Below are 23,140 nucleotides of genomic sequence, written 5' to 3' on the forward strand. Positions count from 1 at the left end.
ACTGAAAAATTTGCTGAGTGGAAACTCACTGGTTGTAATATGAATATTTAAGTCAGTCTTCCCTTGCTGCTGTGAGTCAAATACCAAGCCAGTAGAGCCCTGAGACTCCACTAATTTCCCAGGAATCCTTGCTCTTGCTTCCTGTCACCCAATTCCATTGTAATAACAAGTCCTGTCAAATTTACTTTCCAAAATACATATTTAGTACACTCATATCTGCCCATCTCCACTCTCTGTCCCAACTACTGTGTTTTCTACTTTGGTCTACTTTCATGTCACTTAACTGACCATCTACGGTCTACTCCTGGCCCCCTCAACACATCTCCTGTGCACAGAAGCAAGTAATCTCTTAACACACAGAAGTGGGATCATAGCATTGCTGAATCTTACCACCCTTTAATGATTTCTTTCATGCTTCTCCAAACTTACTATCATTTTCTCCTTCATTGGAATGTAAGTTCCATGAGAGCAGAGACTATATCTGTCTTGTTCACAGCTGAATTCTAGAATCCAGAATTAATTAATGGAGTTACCATGACTGGAATCCAGCCTTCTATCCTAACTGACTCAATATAACCTCAGTAGAGTGGACTCCTAGCCAATTCAGGAAACCTTTTTCCAGATAAGATTGTCAGGGCTGGGTCCTGGAATTCTGGGTACAAGAACAGTGGTGGCATTGCCCCTACTCAATGACAATTGATGACAGCACCATGACAGGTGATGGGAGAGTGAAGACAATGTCTAAAGCATTTTAGGCTAGACAGAACCTAAAAATGAGTCAACAAATCAAACAGGCATAGACAAAGAACAGGAACGGGTGGCGGGGGGGATTAAGATGAAGAGCAAAGGAGATCTGAAGAAAGACCTTTTGAATCAGATGCTGGAAAACAGGGACTTGAGAAATTCCTCATCCTAAGTGTAAGGTACAATCTTAGTCTTTAATACTCATGGCATGACCCTGCTGGGAATAAGTAAATTGTCAGAGAGGCAGGTTGCACACAAGTTTTAAACCCTCACCACCATCTTTAAATGTATACAGTACATTTCACAATATACTATTTTTCTCATTCACTTATTAATCATTCATTTGTCATACAATATTTATTGAGAATTTATGAATGGCTTTGGAAACATTAAATACACTGAAATGCAGATTATTTCAAAATGTAATGCTATCCATCTTTAACCAACTAGACTGATTTTCCCGTTTCTAATACTACTCCTTCTCCTCTTACTTGTCCTCAGGATTCAGTAATAGTCTCCTTGTCATCTTGGGTTTTCTAAAATTCCCCCTGGTTTCCCCTTACATAAGATTCTTTTGCATGTACAATGGCCTCACATCTTTCAAGTCTTGAAGGGTGGGTATCTGTGCATGCCTTAAAAACTGGCACACTTTGTTAAATCTGTTGTGTTTTCCTCATATAATTTAGATATGGACATTTAGTGCATGATAAGTGCTTGGCAAATATTTCAAATCTATTTGCTGCTTAGTAGGGTCACTGTTCCCAGGTTGAGTTATTCCTCTTATTCACTGCTTAATTTGGACATATGAGAAGACCTTTCTCAGCAGTTTCAGGCTTGTATCGCATCTGTCTGGCAGCCACAATACATTCTCTTGCTCTCTCAACCGGCTCCTATAATATCTTTTTGGTACCCTAAGCCGGAGTAGATTTCTGTTTCTACTTTTTGGTTATGGCCAACTTGAGTCCTTTAGTGTAACCAATCCAGGAATTCACAAACATTACAAGTAAATACATTTTAAATACACACACACACATATTCATTTAGAGAATATTGTGAAAACTGCATTTTTTTTCAAATTTTCTATACTTTTTTTCATTTTCAAAGTAACACATGGAAATTAGAAATTTTTGCCAGAGCAAAGAAAATCTTTATAATTCCAGCTCCACAATAAGCTTTGCATTGGGAAATATGATTGCATTTTTGTCCGTTTCTCCCTACCCTTTATCTATTCACTTTGGAGCCTTTTTCTTTTTCCACTTCATATGGAAATCTTTCATGACATACTTATCAGTTGCCTCATACTCTTTGTTATCCTCTTTGCTTCAAGTCTGTCGACTTCCCTTGAGAAATTTAAATAAAATAAAAGGGAGGTGCAAGGCACTGAACATTGTATCAGGAACAATGTTCTGTGTTGTACGTCCTTCAATTATTTTTAATATTTCTGTGAGCCATCTGTATACTCTGTTAATAATATTGGAGTCAGCAATTCATGTGCAGAGGCAGTGATGCAAACAAGGGCTCACTTTTATTTTGGCTTGTGTTAGTGCCTTCCTGGTCCTAGAGGTCCATTGTTTGGTCACTCACACAAACACACACCTGCAGGATGTGGCTCTGCAGGGGTGGTCAGGAGAGGCATATCAATCTCAGAAGAGAAGGGAAGGGAGGGCAGACAAGGCAGGATGAAAGCAAGTCTCAAGTGGAGTCCTCTTCAGGTTCAATTGCTTTTGCAGCTTTTCTCTTGCTCTTTGTACAGAGTTGGAAGTGTGACATTTTAAAGTTAGTTTTTATAGAAACAAATGTCAGGAGAGGTGAGTCATTCTAATATCTCTAAAAATAAATCCAGGTTGTCAAAGAAATCAAAACTTTGTTCTCAAGCTTAGCCTGCAAGAGAGCAAGAGTCTTCCCACCCTGTGGGTTGTGCAGCTGCTTGAAGTAATCCCAGAATTTGAGGGCAGCACGGGGCTGCAAAGGTTGAAAATAGGTAGTAGAAAGAGCTTGGGAGTTGGTCTTTATTTAACTGGAACGTAGCCCTCAGGAAATGTACTATATTGAGAAGAAGAGAAAAGATTTGACTGTTTCAAATGAGGGCTAAGACAGGCTTACCTCCATTGTTCAGATTTGAAGTGTAGCTTCATCAGCAGCCTAGAAAGTTAACATGTGATAATAAGCATCCATAGTGGAAGGAATTAAGAGGGGGAAAAAAATCTCCAAACCCCTTAGAGGGATGTTTGGGATCCTAGGCTAGGCCCAGCATGTGCCCTAATGTAAACACATCAGTTCAAAAGGAAATAAAAATTGAGTTTTTTATTTCAGGGTCAGTAAAGCCGTCTGTGTTTGGTTTTCTCCCATGTGCCTTCTCTGTAGCCCTCTCTCCCATTTCAACAGCCATCCAGTATCCTTTGGCTTTCTTATACAGGGCTGGCCAAAGAATAAGTGAATATTTTGTCCTGCCTGTTCTCTTGAGAATAGAAAGTGATCACATTTTGTTGTTGTTGGTTTATGTGTCCCAATGAGAACATCCCTGTGTTGTGCTAAGGATTAGTGTTAGGGTGGTAAGTAAGAAAAAGTCTGTATGATGGAGATTCCATTTCACTGTGAAAACCAAAGAGTGACCATACAAACAATAAGTAAATAGTACAACTGATGTGGGGTCATTGGGCACAAGGGTCAATAAAGAATTCTTAAGGCATTTTACGGTGCAAAAAGTGTCTTATATTATAGACCAGGAACAGGACCTGTGGGCAGAAAGAGCCACTCTGTGATTGTGAAACATGACTAATAATATATTTTTAAGTTGGGGATGGGGAATTGGTTAGAGATAACAGAAGTCTCCAAAGGGATTTCCTTATGTTAGAGAAAATTTACAGGATCCTGGAGGCCTGGCTATTGTCAAGCTGAGGTTGCTTTTAGTCTCTAGTAAAGCATCAATATTAAGACAGTTGTGAGTTCCTTGAGGGATGTCACATGTTGCATATCTCAGGGACTAATCAATGAGCTGCAAGTTATAAGGAAATTTAATTTTATCTACATTTCTCTTGCCTTTGTTCTCCTCATCATTTTCCCCCTGACCTTTAAATCTTTAAGATTGCTGAGGGTGGAAAGTCTTCTCTTCTGTATCTTCTTCCTGCTGAATAGGGGCATAGGGATGTCTCTACCTATGGGTGACATTGGTCAGTTGGGGAATTTATATACTGGAGTAACCAAAGGCAGAGGCAGCCCAGTACAAGGTAGACAGTATATATGAATTTCCTTGAGTAGAAAGGATCATCTGTCAGCTGGAAGTTGTGGCAGTGAAGGAGTCTCGGCACCAGGCAGAGAAACATCAGAAAACACAACAAAATAAGATTAATATGAGAAAAAGAAGCCCAATAAAAAGACCTGATACTTGTCCAAAATCCTCTTCCAGTCCAGGAGTTTACAGAGCGAGGTCGTTTAAAGCACCAATCCATATCTTTTTGCAATCCTGTTATATTTTTGTGATAATCTGCAACATTCAGAACATTCTGTTTTATTAATGAAGCATGTTCCTCCTGTTACTGTTAAGACATCTCAGACCATTCAATTTTGCTTTATGCATTTGAGTTATTTCAATGTTTCATAATGTAATGCTATTTTGAGAGTCACTTAAGGCCTTAATTGTGTAGCAGGTGGTGTTAGCCATCACATAGACTGTATTATTCAGCAAGCAATTCAGTAATCAATAAGAGGAACTTCTATGGAAACAAAAGAAAATTTTCAGTTAATGGTTGTAGAAAATTACAAACTTAGTGTCTCAGTCTCCAGTGCTGCCAATGAGAAGATTTTTAGATTTCAGAATTGAAGCATCCTCAGATGGAGTGGGAACAGGCAGCAGGAATCAGATGACTTTTGGTTTATAATTCAAATGTCTCTGGTGATCCTTTTGAATGACCCATAGAGCAACAAGCACGAAGATTCTCCATACACAAGTTTTGTGACACTTTCTCTGAAGCCCACCTCACGTTGTCCAGCATCAATTTTCAGGGCTTCAGGAAAAAGGGCAATTTTGGTTTTTAATGACTTTAAATTATTACATTGAGAGAATATTGGAAACTTTAATTTGGAGAGCCATAGCCAGATATTTGAGGAACCCAGAAGAATTCAGATTTTAGTGTACTTTACAGTAAATAGTATTAAAATCTAACATCTACAAATATGTGTTATGAAAACACATTTTCTCTCTATAATCACAATCATTTTTATCAAAGATAGCCAAATCAAGACTAATTTGTTTGTAAAACAAGCCAGTTTTAATAAACTTGGCATGATTATTTATATACACTCACCAAGAATAATGATTGATCATCATAGATCTTTTGAAATCTGCCTTGCTGGAACTTTTTATAAGGAATCTCTAGAATGAACTTTTAAGCACCTCTTAAGGCCAGAAGCCATGTCATCAGGCTTGCTTGTAGTGCCTGTAGATTTGGGCAAATTCCTCTTCTCAAGGGCCTCCAAATATCCGAGATTCCTGTACCTGCCAGGAAGTGACATTCTTTACTCACGTGGTAAGGCTTCTGGGAACTCTGTATGCAAGGTATCAGGCCAACATTTCCAAAGGGGATTTATTAGCTCCATGCTTCATGAAGTCAGCCGTAGTTCCTTAAAACTGTATGGTCATATCTGAGTCTATGCATGTCTGTCAAACATGACATTCCAGTCAAAGCTTTGGTAATATAACTGATTTTTCCACTGGTGTCCTGTTACATGGAGAACAGATTCTCATTAAACTTATGCAAATGATTATAATTGCCACAGAAGAAAAATATTCACTGACAGTTTCTGAGTTTCAGAGGGTTCAGGTAGGGAGAAAAGTTAAATGCTTCAATTTGTTCACAAAGGAATATTTATAATGTTTTTGTATATCATGGGTATCTTAAGAGAAAGTAAACAGTCTGTAAGAACAAACATTAGAGAACCAACAATGTTTCAAACAGGAGTCACAAAAACTATAATCATCTTTCTCAATTCATTTAGTCCCATGTTACTAATTCTTGTTCGGTTTGAATGCAACTTTTTCCATTAGTTCTGGAAATTCTTGCCCATTTCAGTTTTGTGATTTTAAATATATCAAAACCCTGCAATTGGGTGCACCTGGTTGGCCAGTTGGTTAAGCATCCGACTGTGTTTTGGCTCAGGTCATGATCTCATGTTCATAAGATCAAGCTCCTCACTAGGCTCCACACTGGGCATGGAGACTGTTTAAGATTCTCTCTTCTTCTGCTCTTCACCCACTTGTGCTCTGCCTCTCTCTCTCCCTCTCTCTTTCTCTCAAAAACAAAACAAAACAAAAAACCTGTATTTGTCAAAAGTCATTTTAACGAATCTTCCTGAAGATGAAACACATTTTGCAAGAGAATAAGAACAATAACTATAAATGACAAAAGACTCAAAAATGAACATGGTTAAAGAGAGAGTTTGTTACAATAGAGCTGACAAGGAAATCCAGTTATTTCTATCACACTTGACTAATCAGAATACCAAGTGATAGCCTTATACCAAAACATATCAAAACTTTAGAAATTACATATAATTCCTGGAACAGTTACAGCATTATCCAAACAATACAATCTAAGGCTTATTATTCATTTGACAGTGCTTCCCAAATAACTTCACATACCAATTAAACCAGCCTAATTAATCAAAAAGACTTCATTTACAACTCAAATGTCATGAAGCTTGTCAAAAACCTCAGAAAACTTGAAGCTCATACCTAAGTAGGATTATAGATTATTACAAAACTAGTATTTACATTTAACCAAGGGGGCAATAAGGAATTTTACAGGAAGTTATTTATAAAAACATAGCTTCTTTAATATTGACAAAGTTTTGTTGTTGTTTTTATTTTATTTTATTTTATTTTTTTTATTTTAGAGAGAGGATGTGAGGAGGGGAGAGGGAGAGAAAGAATCTCCATGCTGAGCATGGAGCGTGATGCAGAGCTCAATCCCACAGCACCAAGAACATGACCTGAGCCAAAATCAAAAGTTGGATGCTCAACCAAATGAGTCACCCAGGTGCCCCATATTGAAGAAGTTTTCACTATCATAAGTAATCAAAGATGAGGAAGACAGAACATAGAAACCTTGTTTTTCTGGGAAGATAAAGAAAAAAAACTTTTTAAAATAATTCCTATTAAGAACAGACCCACAAATCAAGAAAACTTTGTCTTTTTAATAAAGAGAATAGCAGAATGTCAATCTTACACCAGTGTACTTTTAAAGTCCATTCATTTGAACTTTTGTCCTGACCACACACAAAATTCTTTTGCAAAGATTGCCCTTCACAATTTTCTTTTTCATACAGATTTTGTCCTAAGCCCTTTCTCTCTAATTAGCCAGTCTTATTTTAGGAGAAAATTACTTCATTTTTTCCTCAATAAAATATATTCTGATTCCTTTTATCTTTCTCATATACCTCCTCCTTTCCTGCACACTGTTTTGCTTCTCCCATCATCCCCAAGTATCTTAACTATATTTATCAGAACTTTGATCTAAGAAACCTTAGTTTCCAGTGAAAACTAAGCGATGACTGATATGGAAATGTTGGGGTTTAGAGCAAATGGTCAAGAGAGAATTCTTGAGATGTCTTAGGTGCGAAAAGGCAGTTTTACTAAAACACGGACACAGGTCCCCTGGACAGACCTGCATTGGAGTCATGAGAAGTGACTGATTATATACTTTCACATTGGGAGGGGGTTAGGGATAGCTTAAGTCTCTAAGAAATTTTGGAAACAAGGTTTCCAGGACCTTGAGGTGGCTAGCTGTAGTTAGGACAATGTCATTTAATGGGGTTCCTAGGTGGCTCAGTCAGTTAAGCATCCAACTGTTGGTTTCAGCTCATGTCATGATCTCTTGGTTCATGAGTTTGAGCCCAGCATCAGGCTCTGCACTGACAGCATGGAACCTGCTTGGGATTCTCTCTTTCCCTCTCTCTCTGCCCCTCCTCTGTTGCCTGCTCTCTCTCTCTCTCTCTCTCTCTCTCTCTCTCTCTCTCTCCCTCTCTCAAAATAAATAAATAAACTTTAAAATGATTTTTAAAAAAGAAAATGTCATTTATTACTGTTTAGTAAAAATTCAGTCTTTAGACCCTTCAGATGTGTATCAGTGGGTCATATCCTTAAGGGATGTTTGCCATCATCATATATCTTGGGGGGTAAAGATAAAGGAAGTTTCCAAAGGAAGTGGGTTTTTTTATTTGTTTGTTTTGGGTTTTTTGTTTGTTTTTAGAGAGAGAGAGAGTAAGTGGAAGAGGTTACAAGAGTAACTTGTCAATGGGTTGTAGTAGTAAGGAAATTTAATTTTTTATGCCGTTGTCTCCAACATCAGTAACCAGTTGTGAACTGTTTGTTACACCAGAATTCTCTATATTTGAACTTTATAAATACAATTTGAAATTCCTAAAAACATGCTTTTCCATAGTACAGTCTTACAGCAAAGCACAGGGCATGTTTACCAACAGACCCAAGAATCCTTAGTTTCTGTGCAATGAGATGCCAAAAGCACAAACCTACATTCAGTAATCAAAGCTTCAGTATTTTATCTTATTTGGAGAAGACATATATCCAGTGAATTCAATCCAGTTTATCATCTAACTTAGTAAAAGTTGAAAGTTTTAGGTTACCAAATATTTTGAAAGCTCTGAACCTTTTTATTTATTCATTCTACTTGTTTTTTAACAATAACCCATGAAACCTTTGAGACAGAAAAAGTTAACCTTCATATGAAGTCATATTTTTTGCTGAAAAATTGCAACAGAAATAACACATGCTTGTTTGGCTTTCAGTAAACCTTGGTAGAATTAAGGTTTTATAGTTAACGCTGATAACTCTAAAGATGTTTATCTTAATTAAACTAACACACGTAAATTAGTTTGAATACAGAATATGAGGCACCTATGTCCACTTAAAAGTCAGTTCTTCACTGTCAACTTTTCCCTGGGGCACTTGTGGGAAAATCTGAAGTGGGTGGTTGAAGTCCAGGGGGGAGGTGCTCCAGTTTGAATCTCATAAAGGTGTGGCCCAAGAGCTTGGAGTGCTAGTCGCTCCTTGAAAGCGAGGGTAGGAGGACCAGGAGCCACTGGCACTGGAGGCACAGAGGGTGGTACAGGAGTGGATTATGCAAGCCACACCCACGTCGGTGCAGAAACAGAATGGGCAAGGGGAAGGCAGAAGAGGCTAGGCTCCACCAGCAAGGCCGGAGGCAGATAAGAGCCCAGAGGGCAGAGAAAGAAGCCTCCCAATCCTAAAGCTGGTCAGCTCAGACGGATGAACAGACACACGTTTTCTTGTCACCAGCAAAAAGTGAAAATAGGCAGTCCATGTTGGGCAGGGGAAGACAAGGAACCGCCCTGAAACAAAGGAGTTTGGGCAGCTGCTTGGGAAGATTCCCTAAAGGCCCCATCCCAAGCTACACTAACCAGACAATTGGCCCCCATTATCATAACCATTAACCTGGGAAATGAATGAGGGAGACAAATCCCCCATATGAGAGTCAGGCCACATTTGTCCAATCCTCTCAAGATATACTTCACATCTTGAAAAGAAACAAAGATGAGACAGTAATTCAGGAAAAAGAGGGAAGTATGTACAGAATCTTAGCAGAGATGGTATTGAAGTTTAAGAACACATTAAACGGCCATTTTTCCTCATCTAAGGAGTACTCAGACCACGTGTTAATGGAGAAGAAGACAGGTTTTTTTCTTCTTTATATCCTCGAATCCACATTGGCTCCAATGGGTTAACAGAATAAAATACATGAAAACAAAATTAACCAAGGAGGTAACAGATGTGTACACTGAAAACTACAAACATTGCTGGAAGAAGTTACAGAAGAAACCAATACAGGCACACCTCAGAGATATTGCAGGTTTGGTTCCAGACCGCTGCAATAAAGTAAGTTGAATGAATTTTTTTGTTTCCCAGTGCATATAAAATTTATGATTACACTATATTGTAGTCTCTTAAGTATGCAATAGCATTATTTCTAAAAAAAACAATGTATATACCTTAATTAAAAAAATATTGCTAAACAACGTTAATCATCACCCGAGCTTTCAGTGAGTCTTAATCTTTGTGCTGGTGGAGGGTCTTGTCTCAATGTTGATAATTGCTGACTGATGACTGATCATGGTTATGGTTGTGGTTGCAGAAGGTTCAGGCAGCTGTGGCAATTTCTTAAAAGGAGTCAACAATGGTGTCTGCTTCCTTGACTGACTCTTCCTTTCATGAGCTATTTCTCTGTAGCAGGTGATGCTGTTTCAAAGCTTTTTTTCCACCTCAGAACTTCTTTCAAAACTGAAATGATTCCTCTCAAACTCTACTGCTGCTTTATCAACAAAGTTCATGTAATATTCTAAATCCTTTGTTGTAATGTCAACAGTCATGACAGCATCTTCAGCAGGAATAAATTCCGTCTTAAGAAACCATTAATAGAAACAACTCCTCATTCATTAAAGTTTTATCATGGGATTACAGCACTTTTGATATCATCATGAAAACATTTGAAAATGTGACATGAAGACATGAAGTAAACAAATCCTGTTGAGAAATGACACCAATAGACTTGCTTGATGCAGGGTTACCACAGACTTTTCGTTTGTTCAAAAAAAGAAAAAAAAGCACTATCTGTAATAAGGTATGCCTGTAAGTAAAAAGGCATCCCATGTTCATTGAGTGGAAAACTTAAATTGTTAAAATGTCAGTACTATTCAAAATGATCTACAGATTCAGAGCAATCCTATTAAAATCCCAATGACATTTTTTTTTGGCGGACATAGAAAAATTTATCATAAAATTCAGAGGGAGCTGCAAAAGACCCTGAATAGCCAAAACAATCTGGAAAAAAGGAAAGTTGGAGATTTCACCCTTCCTGATTTCAAAAGTTGCTGCAAAACTACAGTTGTAGAAACACTGTGGTGGTGGCACAAAGACAGGTATATAGAACAATAAGTGGGATTAACAGTTCACAAATAAACCCTCACATATACAGTGAAGTGATTTTTATAAGGGTGCCAAATGGATTCAGTGGGAAAGAAAAGTCTTCAAAAAAATGATTGTGGGAAAAATGGACATTGAAAACAATGGAAAAAATTTTAGATCCTTATGTTATACCATATCTAATTAACTCAGCTATATCTAGAACATATAAAGAAAACTTTTACAACTCCACAGAAAAACAACTCAATGTAAAAATTGGGCAAATATTGTGAATAGACATTTCTCCAAAGAAGATACACTCATGGCAAAATAAGCACAGAGGATGTTCAGTATCACTAATCATTAGGGATTTACCAAAACCACAACGGGATACCACTTTACAGCCATTAAGCTATCTATTATTAAAAACACAAAGAGAATGTTTACAAAATTAGTGTTGGTGAAGTTGTGGAGACATCAGACTCTATGTGCACTAGTGGTCAGAATGTAAAATGGGGCAGCTGCTAAAGAAACCAGTATAGTAGTTCCTCAGAAAGAAAATGTAAAACTAGAACTACCATATTATCTAGCGATTCCCCTTCTGGGTATATACTCAAAAGAATTTAAAGGAAGGACCCAAACAGTTATTTGTACCCCCATGCTCATACCAGCATTACTAACAATAGCCAAAATGTGAAAGCAACCCAAGTGTCCATCAGTTGATAAAGGGATAAACACGATGTGGGATATGCATGCATTAGAATATTATTAAGCCTTTAAAACATATGGAATTCTGGTACATGTTAGAATATACATGAACCTTGAAAAAGTTAGGCCAACTGAAACAAGCCAGTTATCAAAGGACACTTACTGTATTATTCTACTTACCTGAGGCATGTAGATCAGTCAAATCCATAGAGATAGAAACCAGAATAATGGTGACTAGGGACTGGTGGGAGGAGATATGGGAGTTGCCTTTTCATGGGTGTAGAGTTCCAGTTTGGCGTGATGAAAACGTCCCAGAAATGGATAGTATTCATAGTTGTGCAATGATGTGTATCTACTTAATGCCACTGAACTGTACACTTAACACTAGTAATTTTTTAAATGTTTGTTTTTGAGAGAGAGAAAGCATGAGCAGGGAAGTGGCAGAGAGAGAAAGAGACAGAGGATCTGAAGGAGGCTCTGTGCTGACAGCAGAGAGCCCAATGTGGGGCTCAAACTCATGAACCGTGAGATCATGACCTGAGCTGAAGTCCAGCGCTTAACCGAATGAGCCACCTGTGTGCTCCTAAAAATAGTAAATTTTATGCTACATGTATTTTACCACAATAAAAAATAAATGTCATAGTATGGGAGTAGGGAGGCATATAGGAAATTTCATTACTTTTCTCCTAATTTTGCTGTGAACCTGAGTGTGATCCTTAAAAATGTTATGACATTCGGGTTTCTTATGGTTGTCCACTTGTAAAGTACAAGGGTTGAGATAAATTTTACAACATTTTGGCCAAGGCCAACAATAAAGAAAAAGCAGTAATCTGTCATATTCCCATCATCCCACTTTGAGATGTATTCTGGGGCCATATTGCATTGGCTGTACCATTGCAAAGTGGCTGTACCATTGCAAAGTGGCTGTACCTTTTGCGTTCCCACCAGCAATGAATTAGTTTCTATTGCTCTACATTCTCATAAGCATTTGGCATTGTCAGTATTCTGGATTCTGACCGACCTATTAGGTATGTAGTAGCATCACATTGTGGTTTTAATTGGAATTTTCCTAATGGCACATGGTGTTGAGCTTTTTTTCATATATCTATTTGCCATCTGTGTATCTTTTTTTTATTTAGTGTGGTCTCTGGTAAGATCTTTGGGGCAATTTTTAATCTGGGTGTTTGTTTTCTTACTGTTGAGTTCTAAGAGTTCTTTGTATATGTTTGTATATGTATGACAGCCGTCTATCAGGTGTGTCTTTTGCAAATATTTTCTCCCACACACTGTGGCTTGTCTTCTCATTGTCTTGACATTGTCGTTAACATAACAGAAGTTTTTCATTTAAATGAAGTCTGGCTTATCAATTCTTTCATAGTTTCTGCATTTTGTATTTTTTTAGTGTTTTTTGTTTATTTTTGAGAGAGAATGTGCATGTGCCAGGGAGGAGCAGAGAGAGAGGGAGACAGATAATCCCACGTTAGGGAGACATGAGATGCGCAGAGGTCCTACATGAGACTTGAACTCATGAACTGTGACATCATGACCTGAGCTGAAATCAAGAGATGGATGGATGCTTCACTGACTGAGCCACCAGGCAACCCTGCCTCCGGTGTTTTATGTAAAAAGGCATCACCATTCCTAAGGTCATCTGGGTTTTCTTTTGTGTTTTATCTCCTAAGAGTTTCATAGTTTTACATTTTGCATTTAGGTATGTGGTCCATTTTGATATTTTTGATGAAGAGTGTAAGGTCTTTGTCTATATTCCTTTTTTTTTTTTTTTTTTTTTTTTTTGCTTGTGGATGCCCTGTTGTTCCAGCACCATTTCTTGAAATAACTATCTTTGCTCCATTGTATTTCCTCTGCTCCTTTGTCAAAGATAACTATATTTATGTGGGTATATTTCTGAGGTGCCTATTTTGTTTTACTGATGCATTTGTTTATCCTTTCACCAATACCACACTGTGTGGATTGCTGTAGCTTTATAGTAAATCTTGAAGTTAGGTCAGTCCTCTGAGTTTTTCTTTTCTTTCAGTATTGTGTTGTCTACTTTTGGTCTTTTTTGCCTTTCCATATAAACTGTAGAAACAGTTTATCAGTATCCACAAAATAACTTGCTGAGATATTAATTGGGATTGCATGGAATTTATAGATTAAGTTGGGAAGACCTGACATCTTGACAATATTGAGTCTTCCTATCCATGACCAGAGAATGTCTCTCCTTTTATTTCTTTGATTTCTTTTATCAAAGTTTTGTGGGTATTTTATTTATTTTAATTTTTGGAGTGCTAATTTAAATGGTATTTCAGTTTTAATTTCAAATTCCACTTGTCATTGCTGTTATATAGGAAATAATTGACTTTTGTATATTAACCTTGTGTCCTACAACCTTGCTAATAGCCTTGTTTGTTATTTATTATTATTTATAAATCTTGTTTATTATTTACAGGAGGCTTTTTTTAGTAGATTCTTTCAGATTTTCCACATAGACACGTATGTCATTTGTGAAGAGAATCATTTTTATTTTTTCCTCTCTGATATGTATACCTTTATTTCCTTTTCTTGTCTTACTGTATTAGCTGGAAGTTCCAGTATGATGTTGAAAAGCAGTGATGAGATGGGATATCCCTGCCTTGTATCTGATCTTATTAGGAACATTTTGAGTTTGTCACCATTAAGTATGATAACTAGGTTGCTTTACAGATACCTTCTATTAAGTTGAGGAAGTTCCATTGTATTCCTAGTTTACTAAGAGTATTTTTATATCGAATGGATGTTGGATTTTGTCAGTTGCTTTCTCTGAATCTACTGATGGGATCATAAGATTTTTCTTCTTCTTCTTCTTCTTTGGTCTGTTGATGCAATGGATTTATTGATTCTCAAATGTTGAACCAGACTTGTATACCTGGGGTAAATCCCACTTGGTTACGGCATGTAATTCTTTCTATATAATGTTACATTCAATTTGCTAATATTTTGTTGCATTCCTGCTTTTTCTGCATCAACAAAGGAGAGATCTGGGCCCATGCTACAGCTTTCAAGCAGAAATCAGAGAGGAGAATGTGATCCTGCTTCTACAGGCCAGTCCTCATGAGCAGATCATCCCAGAGCTATGAAATACTTGATTTTGGTTAAGAATCTTGAGTGTTCTATCCCATAGACAGATGCTGATTAAATCAGCAGGGCTAAAAAGAAAGATAAAAAAAATACCTTTTGAAAAAGTTATTGGATACATTTTTCACTCTCTGCTACACTGTAAATTGCTGTGAGGCAGCAAAGAACTCAAGAAGTTGGGACAAACATGCTGAAATAGAACTCTCTATAGCTTTGAACATTTTGTGGATCATGGAGTTGCAGAAATAAGAGAGATAATTTTGAATTTAGAAGCCACCTTAAATAATGGGTCAAATACTAAACAATTTTTTGGCTTTTCTGAAAATTTGGCCTGGTTGATTTTGTATCTGATTTTCTTAAATCACAAGCTTGGATTTAAATGGTAGAATGTTGGTACCCATGTCTCTTTTTGGAATAGACTGAATTTAAAAGAGTCTTTTTTCAGGGGAGGGTGGGTGATGGGTATTGAAGAGGGCATCTTTTGGGATGAGCACTGGGTGTTGTATGGAAACCAATTTGACAATAAAAAAATATATTAAAAAAAGAGTCTTTTTTCTACTTAGGTGCCTAAAGTACTTGACATTATCAAACTGTTCCATCAAATGCCCTATTGAAAGGAATAGGGACACCTTTCAATGGGAAATAGATGAACAAGAGACAAAATAATCTCCATCAGATTACAAAACAAATTATAAGAGAACACTTGAAAGAAAAAAATAGGTTATATCACATTCTCAAATGGAATATGTTTTATGTGACTTAAGAGCTGCTGAATAGCTGTTTCTGCCCCAAATTATCCTTTATTTCATTTTTTCTGTTCTACCCGAAATTCTGCCAATTAGAGATTCATTTTAGAAAATTAAGTCTTAAATAAAAACTCCAGGGCTCTGAGCCTCTTCATTGTTCACACATTTGTATCATTTAGTTTTATTTTGTTTTGTTCCTCATTGAGCTGAACTGTGCTGAAGGAAGTGATAGTGGATGATGGGAAGAGAATGGAGAGGTAATCCTGGGGTATTTAATATGCTATCATTAACCGCTCTAAGGCAGTGGTCTGAATCCTGGTCCTTACTAAGGGACCTATTTTTGAATGAAACAAAGTCACAAAACAGTTCAATGCCTAAACTCCTCACCCTGCAAAGGACAATTACATCAGAATCCTTGTAGATGGAAAGTATTTTGGGTTTTTGTTTTCTCTTTAAGGTCTCCAGGATGATTTTAACTTAACAACAGAGACTTAGGACTACTCTGTCTTGGTCCTGAGGTCCAGATTATACTCTTATCAGTTAAATTAGAATTTCTGGAGCAAGTAAACTAGGCAGTGGTGGTTTTTCCCTCAAAGACACCAAAATAATTCCACTGTGCAGTGCAGTCTAGGGAATACTGCTCTTGAGTTTACATCAGAATAGCCTGGAGGACCAGTTAAAAGACGTAGCACTGAGCTGCGCCCTCAGAAGTCCTGATTCAGCTATACTGGAGAAGGGCCTGTCAATTTGTTTTTCCAACAAGTTCCCACGTGGTGCTGGATAATGCAGGTTTGGGAATGCACTAGGTAGCATCATTTTGGAAACCTATTCAGTATTAACTGCTAAAGGTAGTTATCCGTGACCTACCCATCAAATTTTCCTCCTACAAAGATGTGTATTTTTATATACCAGGAGACATGTATAAGAATGTTCCTTGGCAGTATTATTTTTAATGACCCAAAACTAGAAGCAAACCAAGTCTCTTCCAGTAGAATGATAAGACAATTTCTGCCGTGTTCAGACAATGAAATAACATACAACAATAATAACATAATAATGAACTTGTGTGTCTACACAAAACAGTATGGATGATTCTTTAAATGTAATATTGAACAAAAGGAACCAGATCCATACCCAAAAAATATACAATATTATTTCATTTATATAAATCTCAAATACACTGGACAAGTCTAAAATAACACTATTATTTGGGAATTTATACTGCAGGTTAAAAGTACAGAAAAAAATCAAATATGTAATTGCCTTGGTATAGATAGTGGTTTCCTTTGGGGGTGACAGAATATTTTTATTGGGAAGTGCCTTTTGGGGGCTTCATGGACATGGTAGTGTTCTATCTCTTGCGAGATGGTTATATAGGTGTTTTGTTTATAATAATTGCAAAAAAAACTTGTATTTTATGTACTTTTGTATATGTCTATAATAACTCACAATAAGCCATAATCAAACAGCAAACAATAAAATTAGGAAGGCCAAGTCACTAAAAAAAAAATTAAACGGACTCAACACTAAATTGAAAACTGAAAGAAGACAAATTTCAAATTGTCTATTGTAAGGAAAATTTTACTGAAGTCAACTCTATGAAGTAAGTAGAGAATGTTTCAATTTTTTTGTTTGTTTGTTTGGAAAACTAGAAGAGAACTATTTGCATTGGTTTTGATCTTTGGGGGAAAATGGTGACAACCAGTGCCTTATTTGTGAGATAAACTGGTTTATACCTGTTGTCCCAGTGTATTATTTATAATGCCTTTTCATTCTCAAAGTGTCCTCATTTGGACAACAAATTAAGAGGTTATGTGTGTTTTAGAATCATTTTGTTAGACACCTGAAACATTAGAAAAATATGTCTTTCCAATGATGAGTTTTAGTTTGTGCAGCAAGAATATCCAGTGGGGTAAAGGGAGAATGTGTTATTCATATGTACATTGTTGGAGAAAAAAAACACAATGCATTTCCAAAGCTATAGTCTTTCTTTTCTGTTAAGAGCTTTTTTCTTTTCTCTATATTTAAAAGGTTTTTCTCTAATAGTCACACTGAAATTAATCAGTTTGAGTGCTCACACCCAAACTGCCAAAAAACAAGCTGACTTCTTAAAAAGTAAAAAATAATAATAATTTAAAATTTAGAAAAAGGCTGAGTACACCACCCCCAAACCTAAGGATTAAATATTCAACATCTGCAATGCCATCTGCTTTTAAATGTAGATGTCAATTTCAGAACTTTTCCCAATGATCAGTGAAACTTGAAATCACGCAGGAGAAGTGCAGTAATACTAAAAAGGAGTTGGGGGGCGGGGGGGGTGGCGGGGGAGGTGAGAGTCAAAGCATATAGGTAGAAGAACCAAGGCTAAGTTTCTCCCAACTTGAATTTGGAAGTAAAATTCCTAAGTAAAACACAGGGAACCTCAAAGTGTTCTCACACAGTCACATCCTCCATTTCTCCTACCCACTCTCGGGAAAGAAAAAGCTAAAGCTTTTAGATCAGATTGAAATCACTGAGGAAAAGGTATTAATACACGCCTGATTCTCAGGCCCTCAGGATAAACTCCCATTGACGTCAGCAGGAGGTTTCTTTGCAGACAGTTGTGAATCCATCTCAATATGTCTCCACTGTGTTATTTAGAGCACTGCCATTTTAGGAAGGGAGCTTCAAAGACCTCACCTATCAGTGCTGGGAAATTGGCACTCTGAGTCCCAAAAGCCCAGATGCAATAACCTGCTCCTGGCTGTTTCTGCAAGATGCTGCTTGAATTTCGTATTTGCAAGGGAGAAATGGGATGAGAGTTTGCCTGATTCTGGAAAATTAGCTTCCATGGCTGTTGTCAATTTAAATGTGTGAGGACTGGCCATTAGAAATGATGTTGCTAATTTGGAGGAGCCACGAGTTCACTGATAGACATTCAAGCCATGTCTGAACACACACAGACTGGTTAAGGGAGGAGAAACTGGTTATCTTCAGCCACAGACCTTTCTAGAAATTAACGTATCAGCATAGCATCACTGGTTGCAAGGGATAAAGCCCATTTAAGCCAGTTTAAGTTAAGGTGAATTTAGTTTTAGGATAAGGAAAGAAATGAAATAAGCCAAACCTCCTGGGGACGGACACTAGAACAGAAAATTCTTGTGCACATTCATTCTTTGTGTTTTTAAAGCATGAGATTCTCCTTTATCTCTGCTTCCTTCTTTTCTCTCTTGTTGAGTTTCATGTGATTTCACATTCCTCTACTTGCTGACACTTCGATTCAATCTTCCACTATCTTCTGAATAACATCCCCTGTATCTCCAAGTGCAACTTCTCAGAAGAAAGAATCAAATTAGTCTCTCTCCATCTACATGCTGGTTCCTCTTGTGTTTGCATTCAACCCAAGCCATATCAGCTGGTGGTGAGGAGTCACTTCCTTCAAAAAGGGATACATTCTAGAAAGGGTAGTGTGGACTGGGTGAGTGCTCCCATAATGTCTGGATCACAAGTTTATACAAATTAATTAAAATTAATGTGTTCGGTATGGACCTGTGTAGAGATGCCCAAAGTACTAGCTCTTCTTGCCTTCTTTTCCAGATCAGTATAAAAATTCAGGAAATAGACATCCAGCTTTCAGATGACAATGTTGAGGCCACAGTTTGAGATTTCAGTCTCCTGCAATGGAAATGTATCTTTTAATGTTCATTTATTTTTGACAGAGAGAGACAGAGAGAGAGAGGGGAAGGGAGGGAGAGAGAAAGAGGGAGACAGAAGATCTGAAGCAGGCTCCAAGATCTGGGCTGACAGCAGAGAACCCACTGCGGGACTTAAACCCACCAACTGTGAGATTGTGATGTGAGCCGAAGTTGGATGCTTAACCAACTGAGCCACCCAGTTGCCCCAGGTTGATACATTTCTAATATGCTTCTGTTTAACACTCTTTCCCCCCAAATGTGAAGTGAGGAGTTGCTTATATATTACATAAATAATGATAAGAATGCCATTTGGGTTTTGCTAGAAAATGTCAAGATTTCCCAAACATCATGCATTTGGGTCCTGCTCAGCTTCTCAGAACACATTTTATTTTAAGAGACAGTTGGGTAATTGAAATTTTAATCAATATTTGGATGCTCTGTTTTTCTATAGTTTTAATTTCATCTTCTAGTTAATTTTTTCTCTAAGGTTAGGATATTCAGTTTATTTTCCTTACTTGAAAGAAAAGAATGTTATTATTTTTGATCAATTCAAAATTAGTTTTGACAAAAATTATATATTCTGATATGTGCTGCTAGAGATTTACATAGGGAATGTGATCCATTTCTAGGAAAAACAAACTGCTTTTCCTAATGAATTCAAGGAAGATGAAGAAAAGTCAACAATTCAGTGAAAAAAATTAAATTTCCCTGTTTCCTTTTGACCTATTATCTTGGCCTTAATATTTCATTTGTGGAAAGTTTGGTGTGCTTTTTATCTTAATTGTCTTGACATATTATCGTAATGTGTAAAAATTTCCATTGAACATTTTAGGGTTTTCAAGGTGTAGTTATTAGCATGTAGGAGTGTCATGAAACTTATCTTTGCAATTTATTTATTTTTAACCAACTTGACTTATTCCTCAAAAGCTGATGATCTGAGAAGGGGTAGGGAAGGTAAGCAAGATCTTTCAGTTGCTTAATCTCCAGCCAGATGTTATCGGCAGCCAATCTCTGCTAACTCCATTCTGGGCATGGAAATTGTTGGGCCTACTATTAGAAACTGCATGCTGAGTGTCTCCTGGCTGTGTAGTTATACACGTCACTTGGTGAATATGTGTGGCAGCGAACATCAAAGAGAATGTCAACTATTAAGGATGGGATTTTTTTTTAAGTGAGCAACTGAATGATGGATTTAAGTTTATTCATTCATTTATTTATTGGACCATTCACTCAATGAAGTAGCAAGTGATTAACAAGTGTTTATCGAACACTTACTATGTACTAATCACTCTGCTAGATATGGGGATAAATGAATAAATAATAATCCAGTCCCTGCTTAAGCTCAGTGGAGAAGACTGTCACACAGATCACTTTCATATGAAGGCCATGGAAGTGTGAGAGTGAAAGAAGGAAGGCATAACTGAGTTTGGGGATCAAAGAATGCCTTTGTGTGGGGACAACATTTAGGTAAAGAAATGATGGGGATAGGCAGTATGGTTATGAAGTAGGAAGGACAATTTCCCATTTGGGGAACTGAAAACCAGAATAGTGGGCCACTAGAAAGCTTTGGATAAAGTGGCTCAAGGCAAAACTGGGCTGTAGAACAAGAGTCATAGTAGCCTGAGGTCATAATCCACATAAACAGTGTGGGGCTCGATATTCAGGACAATGGACAACTCATGCATTCTGAGCCAGGGTTGGCGTGATGTCATTTATTTTCAAAATAACACCAGAATGAAATAGATAATCCGCAGGGAAAGTGCAATAAAGTGACTTTGAAATAGAGTGGGGCAACGAAAGTAAGGGAAGCGGATTGATTGAAGACCCCTCCAGGAGTGTATTCCTTCTGTCAGCAAGTTCTTATATTTATGACAGAGGCAAAAACCATGAGTGGGGTTCAAGCAGCTGGGTACATTGTAGCACCATTTACTGAGATGGGGAATATTGAAGAAAGAGGATGCTATGGACTGGATTGAGCCCCCTCAAGTTCATATGCTGAAGTCCTAACCTCCAGTGTGACTGTAATGGGAGACAGTGCCTTGTGCAGATGTCTTACAGGTGCAAGGCCATAGGGAGCAGGCCTAGATCCGTTATAAGAAGAGGAAGACACCAAAGTCCTCTTCTCTGCCCCATGAGGACACACCAAATAGGTGGCCATTGGCAGGCCAGGAAGAAACCAAATTGCTTGAATCTTGATGTTGGACTTCTAAGCCTCTGTGACAGGTAAATTACTGTTGTTTAAACCAACCAGCCTGTGGTATTTTTGTCATGGCACAGATAGCTAAGACATAGGGCTATGGAGGGTGCTTGTAGATTGAGATGGATTGGGGTTAATTGATATAATGGGTGTGGAGGTCACAGTGAGGTCTAAGCCACAGATCAAAATCGTGACATCATTGGCATTTATAACAATTTGAAGTCACAAATATAAATGAGATCATCCAATGCTAGTATATAGATAAAAGAGTATGAACCAAATAATTAGTCCCTCTTACGTACAGAATTTGGTGAAGGCCAAATACGTTGAGAAGGTGTCCAAACACCTGAGCGGTTAGTTATCAGGACTTCATGATATTAGTTAGGGAAGCCAAGAGAAGAATGTATTAAATCAGAAGAGCAGTAGTCAATTATGGTGAATATTGCTGAGAGGCCAAATAAGAGAAAGATAAAGAAGCTACCATTAGATTTGGCAGTGGAAAAATCATTGGGGACCACTAGGAGAACAGTTTTGGTGTGATGGTATAATAGAATCCACATTTAAATGAATCAAAGTAAAGGAGTAGAGGCATCTGTCATAGATTGTGTGTGTGTGTGTGTGTGTGTGTGTGTGTGTGTGTGTGTGATATTTGATTCTGAAGGAAGCAGAGTAATAAGAGGGTAATTGATCTAATGTGTGTTAATGACTCTTCTAGGGGGGTTAGGTCTAGGATGAGTCACAGTAGTTGCTCCTTAGGCAATGAATATATCTCTATATCTAGCGCCCTAAAAATTATATAACAGAATCTTTCACTACCATCTCTTATGGAAACGTTACTTTTGATATAATTATTTTTGTGTTAGGTTTTCAAGAAAGCACCTCCACAGTTATGGCATGAGTTGTCTACAGTTCCATTTCTTTGAAAATGGAATCTTTTAATTTCCTCTCTCTAGTTAGGAAGTAGTTTTATGCCCCTGAATTCTGGCTGCTTTGCTTGGGTCTTTGTTAGTTAGTCTTCCAGAACTTTGGAGCAGCCTATCTGCCTCTCCAGGCCTCTGCTTATTTCCTACTTTCAAAATTTCTTACATGGATCTTGGTCCATCTTCGCTGAATTCTTTCTGCATACTTTTAGATTTCCATGATGACAACTTGACTCTCAGATCATGTTCCATCACCTGGGGTCTTGGCATCCTTTGGACATATTTTCCTTCTTCATGGCATCCAGTCTACACATGGGTTATACACACAATGGTTTGAGTTCTTTAAGCCTAGGATCTTTCCTGTAAAGGTTGCCGTGAATGCCAAATTAAATGCTGGCTATTCATGGTGGTGACAATAATGTCCAGTAGTGACCTAAATAAATTGTTTAGCTAGCTTTATTTTCCTCCTCAGATTTGTGATTAGTTTTTATTATTAGGTCAGCTGGAGTCTAAATAATAAAAAGGTGATCTTTAAATATCTTTCACCTCTTCATTTTAGAAATTAATAAAGTTTTGGGGCATTCTTGAGTTTGAGCCTTGCTTCAGGCTCTGTGCTGACAGCTCAGAGCCTGAAGGCTGCTTCAGGTTCTGTGTCTCCCTCTCTTTCTGCCCCTCCCCCACTTGTACGCTGTGTCTGTCTGTCTGTCTCTCTGTCTCTCAGAAATAAACATTACAATTTTTTTCAAAAGAGAAATTAATAAAGTTTAAACAAACTGTAACACTATTTTAAATGGTAGTCTGTCCTGATTGTCTTGTGACAACTCTTTTTTGCAAATAGGAGATAAAAAAAATTTCATAAATGGCTCATTGGTCATTAATCCATTTACCATTTCTGGTTTCTAGTAGAATTACATTTCTCTAAAGTATAGGGAAGAACACGGATGAAATAAGAGTAAGGGATGTGATCAAGAAAGTGAGAAACAAATGCCAGATTTACTGCTACATTTGTCTTCCTACCCCAGAGTTTGCCTCACTCTAGTATCAATTAAATGTTAGGCAAGCACTGTCCAGTAGAAACATGAAAAGCCATACATGTAATTAAA

Source organism: Felis catus, chromosome D1 (genome assembly GCF_018350175.1).
Source record: "Felis catus isolate Fca126 chromosome D1, F.catus_Fca126_mat1.0, whole genome shotgun sequence".
NCBI lineage: Eukaryota > Metazoa > Chordata > Mammalia > Carnivora > Felidae > Felis > Felis catus.